General features: G+C 45.9%; 1 long non-coding RNA gene across 2 annotated transcripts; it reads right to left on the reverse strand.

The window, feature by feature from the left end:
• Positions 1 to 2,222: 2,222 nt before the first annotated feature.
• LOC131487043 (uncharacterized) lies at positions 2,223 to 6,801 on the reverse strand. Of its 2 annotated transcripts, XR_009249578.1 has the most exons (3): positions 4,067 to 6,801; positions 3,610 to 3,721; positions 2,223 to 3,232 (listed from the first exon to the last, which is right to left on the reverse strand). It is a non-coding gene; the product is annotated as an uncharacterized LOC131487043 (long non-coding RNA). The 2 variants fall into 2 exon arrangements; XR_009249579.1 differs by having other exon boundaries at positions 2,223 to 3,719.
• Positions 6,802 to 16,242: the final 9,441 nt, after the last annotated feature.

The following is a 16,242-nucleotide window of genomic DNA, read 5'->3' on the forward strand; positions in this document are numbered from 1 at the left end:
CTTTCACTGGTGAATCATTTTTAGGGTCTTTGAATTGGTGAGGCTTTTCCTCTCCGTCTGTTTAAATGGAGATTTTATCCATGAGGTAGAGGCTAATAAGCACCAACCATCTTCACCCAAGTTAGAATTCATACAAAACAAAAAACAAAAAAAAAAACGCAGGAGTCAGAAAGTAGCGATCAGCATGTCACTTTTAATGCAGATAAAATCTATTTGGGAGAATGCAACCAAGGTTTGTAGTCAATTAAGAATGCTAGCATCTGGGGGCGCCTGGGTGGCTCAGTCGGTTGAGCATCCGACTTCAGCTCAGGTCATGATCTCACAGTCTGTGAGTTCAAGCCCGGCGTCAGGCTCTGTGCTGACAGCTCAGAGCCTGGAGCCTGCTTCGGATTCTATGTCTCCCTCTCTCTCTACCTCTCCCCTGCTCGTGCTCTGTCTCTCTCTGTCTCGAAAATAAAAACATTAAAAATAAAAGAAAAAAAAAAGTGAATGCTAGCACCTGATTCTGAATTAGGCAGGCTTGGCTTACCCTATCACAAGCACATTTGGACGCAGGTCTCTCCATGTGGACCTATCCCTGTAAAAGTCAGATTTATCTCTCAAATTCTCAATCAGAAAAGTAATTCCCCTCTCCCGGTGGGGGTGGGAGAATTGAATTAGGGGATTATGAGGCCAGAAGTATTTCTGCACTAGAGGTTTATTCACAATGAAATATAAGTGAGGGGAGAAAAAGAAAGGGTTTCTCCCAATACCTAAATAATTCCTGATCAAAATGTTTAATAACCCCTCTTTCCTTAGAACACCAATTCTGATATCTTAGTGTGGTATTAAAGATGCTTAGCTATCTGGCTCTAATTTACAATGTACCTTATTAGCTACTACCTAGTGTGACTCTGGCCAGATGAGTCTACTCATAATTTCTAGAATATGACATTCATATTGTATGACTCCTTTCTTTTCCCATGCCATCGCTTCCACTGGAATGCCCTCCCTAATTTTCTTATTTGGCTCATATCTATCTTTAGGGTCTGCTCCAGCCTCTGGGGAAACTTCCTTGGTCATTCCAATTCTCTTTGCCCTTGAACTTCTAAAGCCCTTGGGTTCTGTACCACTCATTAGGTATTTGCAGCTTGTGTCTCCGTAAATTTTGCATGATTATATCCTATTACCAAATTTAGATTTTTCAGTTCCTTAAAGATCAGAAACACTTAGTAGGATTCTTTGGATTCTCAGAACGGCTAGGACAGTGATTTCACATACTGTAGGTACTCAAATATCGGCTCATTGATTATATACCTTTTAAAATGATTTGTGAAATGCTTACAAACGTATACCAACTAGGATTCTTCACTAATCTGTAAAAATTAATGTGGAATTGCTCTCTTCAAGATAAGTCCCCAGGCAATTTTTACATGTTTTTGTGCTGTTGTTGACTCAGAACCACGAAGTGAGTTTTTAGCCGGGTTGTCCCCCAGTGCTGTGGAAATACAGGTATGCTGGACTTCCAGTACACATGCTTCGGTGAACAGCTCAGATGGTAAGGTTATTTGCTTCCCGAGAGAGAAATGGAGTGGATTCTTTCTTTCTCCCTCAAGAAAGTGTTGACTCATCTATTGCCACAATACCCAAGTAATTTGGAAGTGTGAGAACATGAGCATAGATAGCGTACGTTTTTTAAATAACACTGTTCCATAAAACGTTAACGCTAATTTCTCAAAGTAATTTTTTTTTTTTTTTTTACCTGAGTAGTTCAGTGCAGATGTAGCTCCACGTTGGTAAAACAGTCTCGGAAATTTGAAGTGAATTTGCGGCTGTCACAACATCGAGAGGGGATGTTACTGCCATTTAGTGGGCAATGGCCACAGATGCCAATCACGGAATGTATAGGACATGACCATGCAACGAAAAATTACTCCACATTCCAGATACTTTTCAAATGCCCCTGCAGTCATATGGGCAAAAACCTATTTGTAAGTATCTGAGCCTAATACTTAATTGCATTTACATATAAACACCAAGGATCTCATTTTCATACAGTTTTAAAACATGGTTTTATGTGTTTTGAGTTTTCCATAAATGCCACTGTTATGTAATTCAAGGGAAGTTTGCATATTGGCTTGTATGGAAATTTAGCAAGCTCCGTTAATCATTCTGAAAAGTCCTATTTCCAATGGCAATACCACTTATGGCCTTTGAACGCCCATTGCCACACACTCGTCAGGTGTAGAATCATCATTTAGAATATTTACTCCATAAACCATTTTCCAGGAACTTCTTTTCTCCAGATTTATTCAACCCACTGATCTATCCTGCTCTTATCAACACGCTAAACACCCTCAATTACATTTATTAACGTGGCCTACAATTTTTATTTACATGTTCATGTCCCAGCTTTTAAACCATGAATTTCCTTAAGAACAAAGACTATGCCTTATTCATTTTGATATCTTTAAAATCTTGCATGGTACCCAAAATGGAGAAAGTACTTAAGACGTGTTTAGTGAGCATATGAATTCATCCTTGCGTTTGTCTTCTGACAAGTATTTATTTGGCATTTACCATGTGTATCACTTCTCGGCCTCTTGGTTAAGATCAAGTGTAGCATATACCGTGTATAAAATAATGCCAGATGGTAGGAATATTTCAGGGAGCGAATCAAATGTGGTCTCTGATCTCATGGGGCTTAAACTCTAATCAGAGAGAGAAAAAAGTATTATTTACACAATTTTTAGTTCTGATAAGCATTGTCATCCATTATACAATTGACAAGTATAAGGTGCTATGAGAGTGGATAAAGGGAGAACCCGATTTATGCTCAAAGAGAAATAGGAAATTATATTGAAGTGTATCAGCTACCTACTGTTGCATAACAAATCAACCCAAAGTTAGTGGCTTAAAATAACCACCATTTATCATTGCCCACAAGTCTGTAGATCAACTGAAAGGTCCTGTGGGTCTGGCCCGGGCTCTGATCTCAGCCAGGCTTCCTCGTGAGTTTGTGGGCCAGGTTGGTTGGTCTGGGATGGCCTCAGCTATGATCCTCCAGGAGGGCAGACCAGGGTCATTCACATGGTGATGGTGGGGTTCCAGGATAGCAAGCAGAAGCCTGCAAGGCTCAGGCTCAGAACTGGCACAACATTTCTTCTGCAGGATTCTATCGATCAAGGCAGGTTGCATGGCCACCTCAGATTCAAAGGGCAGGAAAAGAGAATCCGGCTTTCAATGGAAAGAGCTGCAAAGTCACATGGCAAAAAGTGCAGCTAGAGGAGGGGTGGAGAATTATGGCCATTTTTGTGATCAGCTGTATCAAGTTAAGACCAGAAGAACAAGAAGGAGGCAACCAGACAGATGGGGAAGAGAATTGTGATCGGCATGTAAAGACCATAAGGCAGAAAGAAGCATGAACGTTCCCAGAAGTCAAGAAAGCCAGAGAGGCAATGTGCTGAGTGAGAGAAAGAGCTGTATAAAAGGGGGCTGCTAAGGAGGGAGGGGCCACATGCCAAAGAGCCGTGTAATATAGCCACGTTAAGAGCCTGGGCCTTTCTCCAGGAATATATTGTTAGCACAAGAGGGACATGTTTAGAGCTTATACATATATATCTCTCTTACCTTATGAGTGGACCACATCTCAGATGAGTTAAATTAGTAGCTCTGGGACCAAGTACCTGCAGTAGTAAAACTTTCCCAGGTCATTCCAAGATGCAGGCAAGGTGGAAACTCTCTGTGTTAGAGAGAGGCAAGACGTAGGAAGTTATTACCACCTGCTGTCTAGGTGAGAGAGGATCGTGGCTTGAATTAGCATACTTAGTGAACGAATGAATGATGGATTAAATGAGTGAGTGAATGAGTGAATGAATGAATGATTAAATGAGTGAGTGAGTGGACAATTGAGTGAGTGAATGAATGAAATCAAACCTAAGTGAGAGGCCTAGGATCTACAGTAAAACTGCTTTGTTTCAAGCCACAGCTCCATCACATACCAGCTCGGTGACCTTGGACACCCTACCGACTCTCTCTGAGCCTTCCACATCTTCGTGTCCAAGATGAGGAGAGCAATCATACCTACCTGTGCGATGTGTTATGAGAACTAATGAGGTGATCCTCCCAGGGTATCGTACGCTATGCCGGGGGCACGATAGGCACGCAGTAAACATTAGCCACTGTTACAATCGTCGGTAAATGGATGATATCTGGAGCAGTGCGTCGTCTCATGCAGTGAACAGCTTCATCCCCAACAGTCTCCCAGAGGACACTCTATTCCAATTACAACTGTGCTGTGCAGCCCTGAGTTTGCTCATGTGGTTGCGATTAAGCCAAGGCGTGAGCTGGGACCAGATATTGTCCACTTCTGCTTGGCGTGCCGTCGACCCCCAGGCTGTTCCTCCTCGGGTCTCATGCTCTGTCATCTGGCTTCAGCCCATCTGGGGGAGGACAGGGAGAAGCCAGACAGCCGTGAATCTTGCTGTCTGCTCGCGATGTCTGCTGTCTAAGGAGGTCTAAGAGGAGATCCTGTCAGGGGAAATGTATGGCTCGGTAGCAGAGGCGGATGCCCTTTGGCTGTGCCAGAGCTCAGGGTCAGCTGAAATCCTTCCAGAGACAGCAGGGCCCAGTTGGGGCCTGGCTTTACCACACACTCCTGTGGAACTCAAGGTGATAAGCAAAAGGGAAAAGGAGGCCGCTGCAGCCTGAGCCAGAGCTGTTTCTGTGTGTGTGCAGCTGGGGACGGGGGTACAGCTCAATTCACAAGAAAAAGGTGATCTTGCACCATTCTATGTAAAGAACTGTTTCGACTAAAGTACAAGTTTTAAGGAGGCTTACACAGAAGCTAGAACACTGAGCTATCAGAATGGCGGTGGTGGTTGTCTCTGAGTAGGAAGATTAGGGATGTTTTCATCGTCTTCACCCTTGTTCTTGATATTCTCATGGGTTACCAATAAGCCCATATTTTAATACCCCTCCCCCCCAAAAGGTGGACATTTAAAAATCAAATGTCAAGTGTGACAGGGGTTTGCCCTGCATTCTTCCTGGATTGATGAATTGCTCTTCATAATTCTAGAGTGCAGTTCTGGAGAAAAAACGTTTCACTCCCAACCAGTCCCAATTTACTCCATTTGGGTATATTGGATAAATACGTGACCCCCAACAAAGCAGACGCACAGTCTCCCTGCCTTTCCCCCCTTAGGCCTCCTCTCCGTCAGCCCTTGACACTCAAGATTTGCTGTACCCATTCCTTAGGGCTCGAGAGCCCGGTTTATGGTGTAAGAGGTGAGTTGAATGTAAATCAGATACGTCTCAGTAATGTAAGATTTACCGGATCCTCAACTCAAGTTCATCATCTCTCAAATGAAGATAAAGCTAGTATCTGTTTCACAGGCTGTTTGTGAAAATTAAGTGAGATACTAGATATAAAGCACTTAACAGTGCCTGGCATACGGTGACATTTAAAGAACGATTATCCCTAGCCCAGTCTCTCTTGCTATAAGGCACGTGACGTTGACTGTAATCGCTGGGCTCTGGTCGGTTGCCCACTAGGAAATATAAACATGAAATAAAAACTAAGTCAAATAATAAAAGCAGGCCAGTTTTTATTATGCTAGTATGTGCCTTGGTGACATCACGTCGGTGGCATTGGCAAACACCAAGTGTTTTCCGAGGAATCTGAGTGCAGAGGACCTGCCCCAAATATCTCCCCACCTGTTAAGATTTCCTGCCTGAAACTGACGGTGGTTAGGAGCAGAGGTTTGAAGACAGACCTTGGTCTGCACCCTCTTTCCCCTCCTGATAGCTGTGGGACTTGAGCAAGCGGCTCTGAGGGTTTTTATCTCTCCCGGGGGTAATGACACCTACCTTGGAGAGCTGAGGGGCACGTACTGTGGTCTGTGCTGTCGTCCGGCAGGTGCCCTAGAACCACCCCAGGGGCTTCCTCACTTCTCTCGGGCTCTGATCCCATGGCGACTTCTTGGCAGGCTTTCTCGGCTCACCCTGCATAAAACAGAGGCTCTCCCCCACCTCCGACCCTGCTGAACTTTTCGCCAGTGTTCTTACCTGCACCTGAAATTTCACATGCATGTACTAATCACCTCTCAGAATTTCAGTACCATGAGGACAGGGTGGTTGCATGTTGTATTTGATGCTTTACTAATACATGGCATGTAGCAGACACTCTATAAGCATAAAGGACCAGATTAATTAACTAGTTTTGTCAAGGAGAGCAGGATCTTTGAGAAAGGAGGATAGATGAACACCACAGCATGATGTGGGAAGAAGTCCTGATTGGTCTCAGTCAATAATTACTCACTGATACAACACTGGCCTAGGACATTGTTCTCAGGGCCTCAGTTTCCCCATCTCTCAAATAAAGACCATACCGTACTTACCTCAAACAGCTGGTTGAAGGATAAATTTCAACTGTGGAAACACAACTGCCTTAAACACTGTCAATCACCACACAAAAATGAGATGTTAGCATCATTTATTTCAAAAGAACACAGCAGTGTATTTCCTGGGTGACACCCTAAAAAGAGAAAGAAAAAAAAAAGGTCCAGTCAGAATGGGACAAAGGAGAACGTCTCATTTGGGATCAGTGTCTGGTTTGAAACCTTGCTGCCTCTACCTGAGTCACCCAACTCTCCCTCACTCCCTCAGCCCAGCCTCACAGCTGCACCGACATTGCTGAGAGCTGGTCTCTGGAAGCCTCCATCCGCCCTCGCCAGCAACGCGCCTTTGGCACATCCAGCCCAGGGTTAGTAATGGGATACAGAGCTTCTCGCTGGGCGAAGCAGGGTTTACGTCAGGAGTTGTCGCTTCCTGGTGGTTGCCTGGTGACCCTAATGGAAAATGAGCTGTGGCAACAATACCACAGAAACCACTCCCTCAGCTGGCGAGCTCCTCGGAAAGCCCTAGTGCCATGGGAGGGGGAGGGGGCTGCTTCCAGATGACTTGTCACGGGCGCTTCTGTGTAGGAGGTGGTGGTAGGGATAGGCAGACAAGTGCGAGGCCCAAGGAGGGCCGGGCCCACAGCATGGCTCTCCTTCCTGCCTGATTTGCTGCTCATAAAGGAAGGGACCCTGCACAATTCTTAATGCTGGTCCCAGGCCCAATTTTAGAGAAAAGCACACACATGCAAAGTTCTGTCAGTGCTGACACTCCGTAGCTCCGACAACAGGTGAGGAGACATTCTGAAGCTCTTATGAGGCCCCCTCTCAGACCCTTGCATCGAGAATTAGAGTCACCATAGAGGAAAGGCCGGGCCCACTCTGTGAAGCGACCCAGCCAAGAGAAGCCCATGCACCAGGACAGGAGGAAGCTTTCTGGTTGCGTGGCCTAGAGGAGAGAACACCCGGAGGAGGGTAGGACACTAGTTAGTCACGAAAGTATGTGGTGCGTGCTATTATCGGGAAAATAAATTACACGGTGCATTGAAAAGACCTTGAGCCAGAGCCAGACCTGACGAGATGCCAACTTCTCAAAAGTGTGCAGATATGCTCTCCCGTGTGTTGGAGATGCTCTCCCATTCTTGTCTCATTTGATCCCAAGGTTATTACGATAATATTTGTAGGTATTAAAAGTCTTGATTTAGCAATGAAACCGAGGCCCAGAGAGATTGAACAATTTGCCTGAGGGTCACAGGGCTACTCAGAGAGTCAGGATTGGACACTTGCTCTTCTGATTTTAAGTCTCGTGGTCCTTCCCTAATGCCATACCACCACTCCCCAAAGAAAATTCTTTCCCATCACCACACCGCACTCTTTCCCTATTCTATTCCCCTTCCCTCAATATCTGACAAGCAATACGCCCCACTCCAATGGTGGCTTAGTCTCACCTTGATGAATCAAGAGCAAATATTATGGATTTATTCATTCAGTCAGTCACTTATCCATCGAGCCCCCCCTTTTTTTTAGTTTTTTAATGTTTATTTATTTTTGAGAGAGACAGAGCATGAGCAGGGGAGGGGCAGAGAGAGAGGGAGACACACAATCCAAAGCAGGCTCCAGACTCTGAGCTGTCAGCACAGAGCCCGACGTGGGGCTTGAACCCACGAAACCGTGAGACCACGACCTGAGCCGAAGTCGCCACTTAACAGTCTGAGCCACCCAGGCGCCCTTATTTTTTGAGGCAAATTTCAGGCATCAAACCAGGTGCTGGAGATGCCACAGCAAACTTAGGGATTCGTTCCCGATCCTCAAGGAGCATAGATTTATTTACCCCTTGAAACGATAGATTCACAAATAAGCCACAGCAAATACCCACTTATGGGGCTCCCCATTACTACGCCTGCTGTATTTGGAAAGAAACATCATCTGGATGAATGGATAAAGAAGATGTGATATATATATACACAATGGAGTATTACTCGGCAATCAAAAAGAATGAAAACTTGCCATTTGGAACTACGTGGATGGAACTGGAGGGTATGATGCTAAGTGAAATTAGTCAGCGAAAGACAAAAATCCTATGACTTCACTCATATGAGGACTTTAAGAGACAAAACAGATGAACATAAGGGAAGGGAAACAAAAGTAATATAAAAATGGGGGGGGACAAAACAGAATGGACTCATAAATACGGAGAACAAACTGAGGGTTATCGGAGGGGTTGTGGGGTGCGTAAGGGGCACTAAGGAATCTACTCCTGAAATCATCGTTGCACTATATGCTAATTTGTATGTAAATTTAAAAAAAAAAAAAATCATCATTTCATGCCATCCTCTTCTGTTCAAACAACTGCCCAAGCAGGTCCCCAATCCAGCATCCGTCCAATGAAAAGGTTACGAGTTTCCGAAAAACAACAAGTAATATTGTCTTGATTCATATTTTTGTCTTAGGATCAAAAAGACTTTTGCTGAAAGTATTTCAATGAATGTGTTACCAGCACTTACATAATGGTCTGAGTGCAGTGAAGAAAAGGCTGAGAACACAGCTGAGATCAATCCCATTCATGAGCAAATGAGTCAAGGAGACCCTGCCAGGAGCTCAACCCTCCCTGTCTGCCTCCGGGCCTCCCGAGTTTGGAGCAATCCTCAGGTTTCTGGGTGCTTCAGTTCATTTGTACTTGGCTGAAGACTGTTTCCTGTTTCTAAGAAAAGACTCCTCGGATGTCTTATGAGGTCCCTTGGACAGCAAGTCCTGCTGGCCTAGGCATGGCCCAGGGGTAGCAGGGGTGGGGGTGAGGGGGGTGAGGGGGGGTGGTTGGGAAGCTCCACAGGCAGGGGTGGTTCTCATTAACCCCCTACAGCCCGAAAGGCGTCCTGGGATTCACAGAATGAGGTTATTACAAATATTTGTCAGACTGGCTGAAAAATGAAGAGACGCGTAGGCCTGGGCCAAATATGCCCAAGCTGGTCGAAGAACATCTGGATTTGCTGAGCCTAAACCGAAAGACAGGACATGACGAGGCCCACAGAAAGGGACAGGTGCGCCTCGCACCTTCCAGCTCCAGCGTGGACGCCACCCCCTCTCGGGCCGGGGCTCCCCCTCTCCCTCCGGCCTGGGCTCCCTGCTTCCAGCTCTGTAGTCCTACAAATGGCTTTTCCAGTCATGCCTCAGGCTGTTACCATGGAGGCAGTTGTTAGGGCAAAACAAAGCTGTCCCATCGTCACCCTGTGGCTCACAGCCACATGTGGAGGGGAGCCATCCTGCGGCCACGGGCCTCGGTGGGGCGCAATCGGGACTGCAGGCAGGGGTGTGGGGTGGTGGTGGGAACGAGACCCCGTGTTGTAGGCAGGAAAGCCCACGGGAGGGCGGAGCCGAGCCTCCTTGCTGCAGGGAGACCATCAGTTGCCTGGTCTCCTCCTCCCCCCCACCAGCCCCAACCCCGCCCTGGCTGGACTCTTCTAACCTAACGGATGGCTAGCCACAATTTTTCTTTTTATTTTCTTTTGCTTTATTTTTTTTAAATAAAATTTATTGTCAAATTGGTTTCCATACATCACCCAGGGCTCATCCCAACAAGTGCCCTCCTCCGTGCATGGCTAGCCACTATTAACAGCATCATCGGACGGGACTTACAGAGGTTTTTGATGGGAGAAACAATGCACCGAAGGTTTGTAAACTCAGGCTCTGGAGTCAGAGCTTCCCCAGGGTTCAGATCCCGTCTCCGCTGCTTACTAGGGGTATGTCCTTCCTAAAACCACTCAGGCTCCCTGAAGCCTCAGTTTCTCAATTAAGACAATAGCACATCATCCTCGGTCGGGTTGTTAGGATAATCAGTTGAAATACTCTTGGTAGTTCCCTCCTGATGGAGCTCCCGGTTTTTGCTCTTGCTTCGTTCGGATTCTTATCGACCAAGAGCCAGAAAGCTCTTGTTAAAATGTGAATCAGATTATGTTGCTTCCCCTCTGAAACACTCCAGTGGCTTCCACCAGCAATAAGAGTCTCACCGTGTCCCACAAGGCCACACCTGCTGGCAGCCCCGTAAAGCCTCTTGTCCCAGCCCCACTCATGGATCTGCTCCAGCCCCCCCGCCCACCCTCCCCTCCCCGGGACCTCTTTCCGCTCTTCAAGTTTACTTCTGCCTCAGGACCTTTTCGCTTGCTCTTCTCTCTACCAGGAGCACCTCTCCTGTATCACGTGGTTGGCTTCTTGGTCGGTCTCTTCCACCTGAGCACAGAAGTCAACTCCTCAGAAGGCGACCATCTATAAAAAACTGCCATGCTCCCCACCCCCAGAGACTCTCCATCCCATTTTCTGTAGCATTTACTTATAGCAGTCATTAATGTCTGAAATTGTCTTCATTATTTTTGTGTAATTGTTTACTGTCTCTCTCCTCCAGGAGAAAGTAAGCCCCAGGAGAGCAAGGATTTTGTTTTCAACTGTATCGCCAGTTCCTACAACCGTGCCTGGCACGTAATGAGCACTTAAATAAATATAGCTTATTACATTAAATTATTTAGTGCAATGTCGGTTAAATAAATATTCGCTGCATATATTATTAACTAATAGTATAGGATATATGTATCACTAACTAATAACATATTACCTTCGCTGCATATATTATTAACTAATAGTATAGGATATATGTATCACTAACTAATAACATATTACCTTGTTTGAATAGTGATAATAGTCTCCTCACACACAGAACAGTCCCTTACAGATTCACAGGACATTTGACCTTCATACCTCACTTGCCTTACAGAAAGCCTACAAAATGGCGGGCATTACTGTCACTTGCAGATGGTGCTGGAGGAGACTGGGCAACGTGCTGGACTTGACGCCAGGCCTTCAAACTCCAAGACAGAATTTCAGCCACCCATATGATCTGCCTTCAGACGACATCACATTTCGAACCAGGAAAAAATCATGCGTGTCCTGTTCGGGAGGCCTCCCACCTGAAGTGAGGCGAGGCGAGGATTTCAGGGCCTGTGGCAGACAATGGTGGGAGGACCCTCTGGTCACCTTCAAATCTCAGTTCCCTCCTCCGCTGGGAAGCGCGGACATCTTGGTTGGCACATCTTCCCGCACTCATTGCCTGAGGCAAAGATAGCTTCCACCTCAACAGCTTCCTCTCGGCCACACACCCCCTCTTCCCCTAGCCCTGGTCTGTTTAAGGCAGTTAGAAGATATGCAGATCAAGGCCTGGGAGAGCCTACTGTGGGCTCTGGGGGCCCCAAGAATGCAGAGCTTGCTTAAAGGTCACAGCTGAGGGAAGAGAGTTTGGAACCCCTTCGCCCACTCTCTCCCTTCTCTTCTCTCCAAAAGGTCAATAGGGGGTTCCCCATCCAAGTGCGGAGCACTGGGGCCAGAGGAAGAGAGGAGGCCCTGGGGTTGTAGCCTTTGTGCAGACTGAGGAAAGGGGGCATTCCCTTCCTCACAGTGTGGGCCACATTCATCAAAACAGTCGAAATAATAACAATGCAGGCCCCTGCGCAGGAGTGGTGGCCTATGAGGTACCCTCCTGGGCTCTAGGATATTGTAGAAGGACCCAATTCCCTCTGGCTGAACTGGTTGATCCCAGGCCCTTCTTGGTTGGCCCAGAGGTGAGAACCCTCATCGCCATCACCGTTTTCTGTCATGCTCAGCCTTCTCATTCTTCCCATCATGTCAGAGTGGGAGGGGTCGGTTGGAGGGATGGAATCACCTCTGTCTTCTCTCCTTTCCTTTGGATTTGCCCAAGGAAAGTTGTATCCTGGCATTTCCGGTAATATGAATACTCCATGCCACGTTTTCAGTAGGTGACGACGGCTAAGTTTTCCGTTCCCACCCACATCCAGCCACTGAAGTGGAACTAACACCAGCACTAGAACTAGAGATTTTGCTGGTCACTATTCCTGGGAAGATGGAAAAGAAAGATACTAAGCTCCCGCGGAACCCTTGTTGTCTTAGCAAATACCCAAATACCAGTGTGGGTATGAGTTCAAGTGGCAAGGACATGCCACGTGACACTGGAAGGACGTTCTGGGCTACATGTTGACACATGTCACAGAGCTCTCAGTTTCCAGAGAAGCAGCAACCCCAGCTGGGGTGAGTATACACTCCAGTCAATCAGCCAGGGCGCAAATAAACTCAACCACTTTAGTTGCAGGAATCTCATAGGCAAACGGGGGTGATAAGAGTGCTTTCCCTTTAGCATTGTTGTGACAATTAAGTGACATAATTTTGTTCAGTGTGATTGGCACGGAGCCCGGCACAAACTTGACCAATGCTGTCGTTGCCATTACTATTATCATTCAGTCGAGGCTACGTGCGCTGCTGGATTCAAACGTGTTTGTGCGTTTCAGTCAAATTCGTAGTTGAGGCCATCCAAAAATGCTTATTATTATTAGCCGGGGGAGGTCTCCGAGAGAGGACTCACTCAAAGGAAAGTTGGAGCTAGGTACAGCTATAGTGAATTATTTCAGTAGCAAAGCTTTAGCCAAACAAGGCTGTGGGGAGATTCTCAGATGTTCCTGTAAATAGAATCAAGGCCCTTCTAATGGGACTTCCCACCTTAGTGTATGGTAGGGGTGATGGAGGGGGTGTCATCTGTTCATTTTAGCTCAGACACTCAAACTCTCTCCCATTGCCCTCAGGCTCTGGTGTTAGTCATTTAGCCCTTAGTATGAATTACATCAGGCTCTTAGCTCTCCTGCACAACTGAAGCATTGAAAACTCATTCTCTGGGTCAAGTGGCAGTTTGCAGCAAATGTTGTGTAAAGCAGAAGGTTCTTCCTTGAGATCCTAAAAGACATGGGAAAGGCACTTGTACAACGAGAACTTTGAGTCCTCGGCTGTCAGGAATGGTCTCAATTTCAAATAATCTCATCTGTTATTCTCATGACCCATCCATTTTTTTCTGGAAACTACATTTCCCAGGCTTTTCCTCACACTTGGATGTGGTACAGAAATCCTTTATTATACCATGTGAGTCTCCAATTAACCTGGCAGAGGGGGCCAGTTCATTAATGGAAAGAATTCTAGATGAGAATCAGTTCTGCTTTGAGTAGAAGACTTTGATGGACTAAGAAGTGGAAGAATTCATGGAACATAACTCAAAGCAAGCGCTATACCACAAAGGCCCATTCTAGATCATTTCAAGGCCTCCAGAAAGACCCACGAGTCCCTGAAGTTTCAGTAAAAACCTCCCTGCGAGAACGATGGAGTTCATAATAGAGAAATACATTAACAGCATCCCTTGGGAATCTTAAACCGAAATCTACTTAGTCTTAATACAGCATCGCTTGAATTTTAAAGGCTGATGAAACAGAGACCCGGGCTGAACCATCTATGCAGTTTCAGTGTCCATCAGAGCGATCAGACTGGAATTTGATTGTGCTGACAGGTTCGTCTGTGATCGTCTTAGCCCATGGAACCCATTGCCCCACCCTGGCTCTCCCCGAAAGTCAACATAAAACAGCTTAATAAGTAGAAAGAGGCTTCACTTTAAAAGGCAACTCTGTTACAGAGAAACTCCGTTTTACCACCGGCCCTACTGAGATTCCACAAACGGCATTTCCTATTACTTAGTTTTCATGCTCTCACAGTCTCTGCCTAGCTCTGCTCTAATTTGGCTACCACTCCAAGTCATCTGGGTGTGCTCTCCCTGCCCCTGTTGACTTTCTTGTGAAGTCTGTGGGCGGGAGGCAGGGAGAGGGGCCCTGGCACAGACCTGGCCTCTGCAGAGACTTTCTCATGGAGAGACACCCTTGTGCTTAGCCAGATGGGGCAGGCGGGTACGGGGAGAGCTATCGAGGCTCAGCCTCCTAGAGATTTTGACTTTCTGAGTCCTACTGAAAGCTGCAAGAAAGGATCTGAGCCATAACCTGGACTCTCTCTCTCTCTCTCTCTCTCTCACACACACACACAGAGGCACGCACACACACAAATATGCACCGCCCCCATCCCCTCACTGCCCACTCACTGTACGGAGAAAAAAGGCAGAGATATCCCACACCTGGCTTTCTTTACCAGCCCTAGCCAGCCTCTGCTGGATTTGGCTCTTTCCAGTGAGAAATGAGCCCTAAAGCCCTGGAGCCTTCTTGGTGATTTACCGAGAACTGTACTTCCACATGGGCTTTCCGGCTGCAACCAACCCCAAAGAGTCAGAGGGAGGAAGAGGGAGAAAATCATAAATGGATAGTAAGATGAGAAACAGATGTTTGGAGCCTTCACTGGCAGGGAATTCTCCACCTCAACCTCCTCTCTTCATGAGATTAGAAGGGCTTAGTCCCTGAGGGCACTCTCTTGCTCTACCTATGTCTCACCTTCCTCCCAACCACCACCCCCAACTGCTACTCCATCTTGCAAGGGTCTTGTGGGCAACCTTGCCATGTGGGTATCTACCTTGTTAGGTTATTTCTTTCTGAATTTAGCCAGAATGAATGAATGTTTGGTGCTCTGACCATAGACATGTATTAGACCCAATCCTTTGCCATCAAGGAGCTCACAAGCTAGCAAGGGAGACAGAGAAAAAAACAGGCGGTTCCAAGAAGATAGGGTCTATCCTAGGACAGAAGTCAATGGTGGACACTGTAGAAGCACACAGGAGGGACTCTGAACCCAGGCTTGGGGCTCAGGTGAGTGCTGGGATGTCAGAGGATACCTGAGCTGAGTTTCGAAGATCTTTCTCAATTGACATTGATAGAAGTCACTTTGGATATATTAACGTAGCAGCCTTCAAGAGATTCATACATTTATTTGGTACAATACAATGGTTAAGGGAAACATCTCCAAAGCCAGGCTGCCTGAACTTGAAACCCAGATTGGCAACTTAGTAGCAAGTTAATGAATCTCTGTGCCTCAATTTCCTAATCTGTAATATGAAGACAATTGTACCTATCCTGTAGGGTTCTTACAAGAAGTGTGTGAAATATTATTGTAAAACATTTAGAATAGTGCTTGGCACATAGTAAGCTCTATTTGTGTTTTTCAAAAAAAAATTTTTTGAGGAGTTCAAGAAGTATTTTGAGCCTGCTATATATCAGGCAAGTGAAAGGCCTTCTGGATACTCAAAAGTCCCAGTCTCTCTTTTTAAGAAGTCCTGAACAAATGTGGTTGAATTATCAATGCATTACGATGCAGTTTCTTAGGTGGTAAGATAAAGGTATCAGTCACAGGCATCTGATCTTCTCCATCCTTCCAGTTGATCAAACCTAATCTAGGAGCCAGCGTGGACTCTTCCACTGCCCACCCCCACATTCAATCACAGAGTCTACTGCTTTATGATCAATTGCATCCCATTCCTTTGCTCTTTGCATTGTTATGCTAACTCTGGTTCCTTGTCACCTTTTATAAGGACTAGTGAGTCTATAACCAGTTTCCATATCACAGGAAGTAAGCTGTCTCCTTACCTGTACTAAGTCAGTTTCTTCCTTCCTTCCTTCCTTCCTTCCTTCCTTCCTTCCTTCCTTCCTTCCTTCCATCTCTCTCTCTCTCTCTTTATGGTTTTATTGACGTATGATTGATACATGCCAAAAATGCACATATTTAATATATACAATTTGATGAGTTTGAACATACACACACACACCTCTGATACCATCACCACAATCAAGGAAATAAATACATCCATTACTTTCAAAGGTTTCTTCACCTCTTTGCTTGTTTGTTTGTTTGTTTGTTTGTTTGTAGCAGCATCAGTTATCATGAGATCCTCCCTGTTAGCAAATGTTTAAGTGCACAACACTGTATTGTTTACTATAGGCACTATGTTGTATAGAAGATCTCTGGAACTTCCTCATCTGGCATAACTAGAACTTTATACCCGTTCAACAATAATTTCCCATTTCTTCCTCCCCCTATCTATTTTTGGCTTTTGTAAGTCTGA

The sequence above is a fragment of the Neofelis nebulosa genome, chromosome 10, assembly GCF_028018385.1.
Source record: "Neofelis nebulosa isolate mNeoNeb1 chromosome 10, mNeoNeb1.pri, whole genome shotgun sequence".
Lineage (NCBI taxonomy): Eukaryota > Metazoa > Chordata > Mammalia > Carnivora > Felidae > Neofelis > Neofelis nebulosa.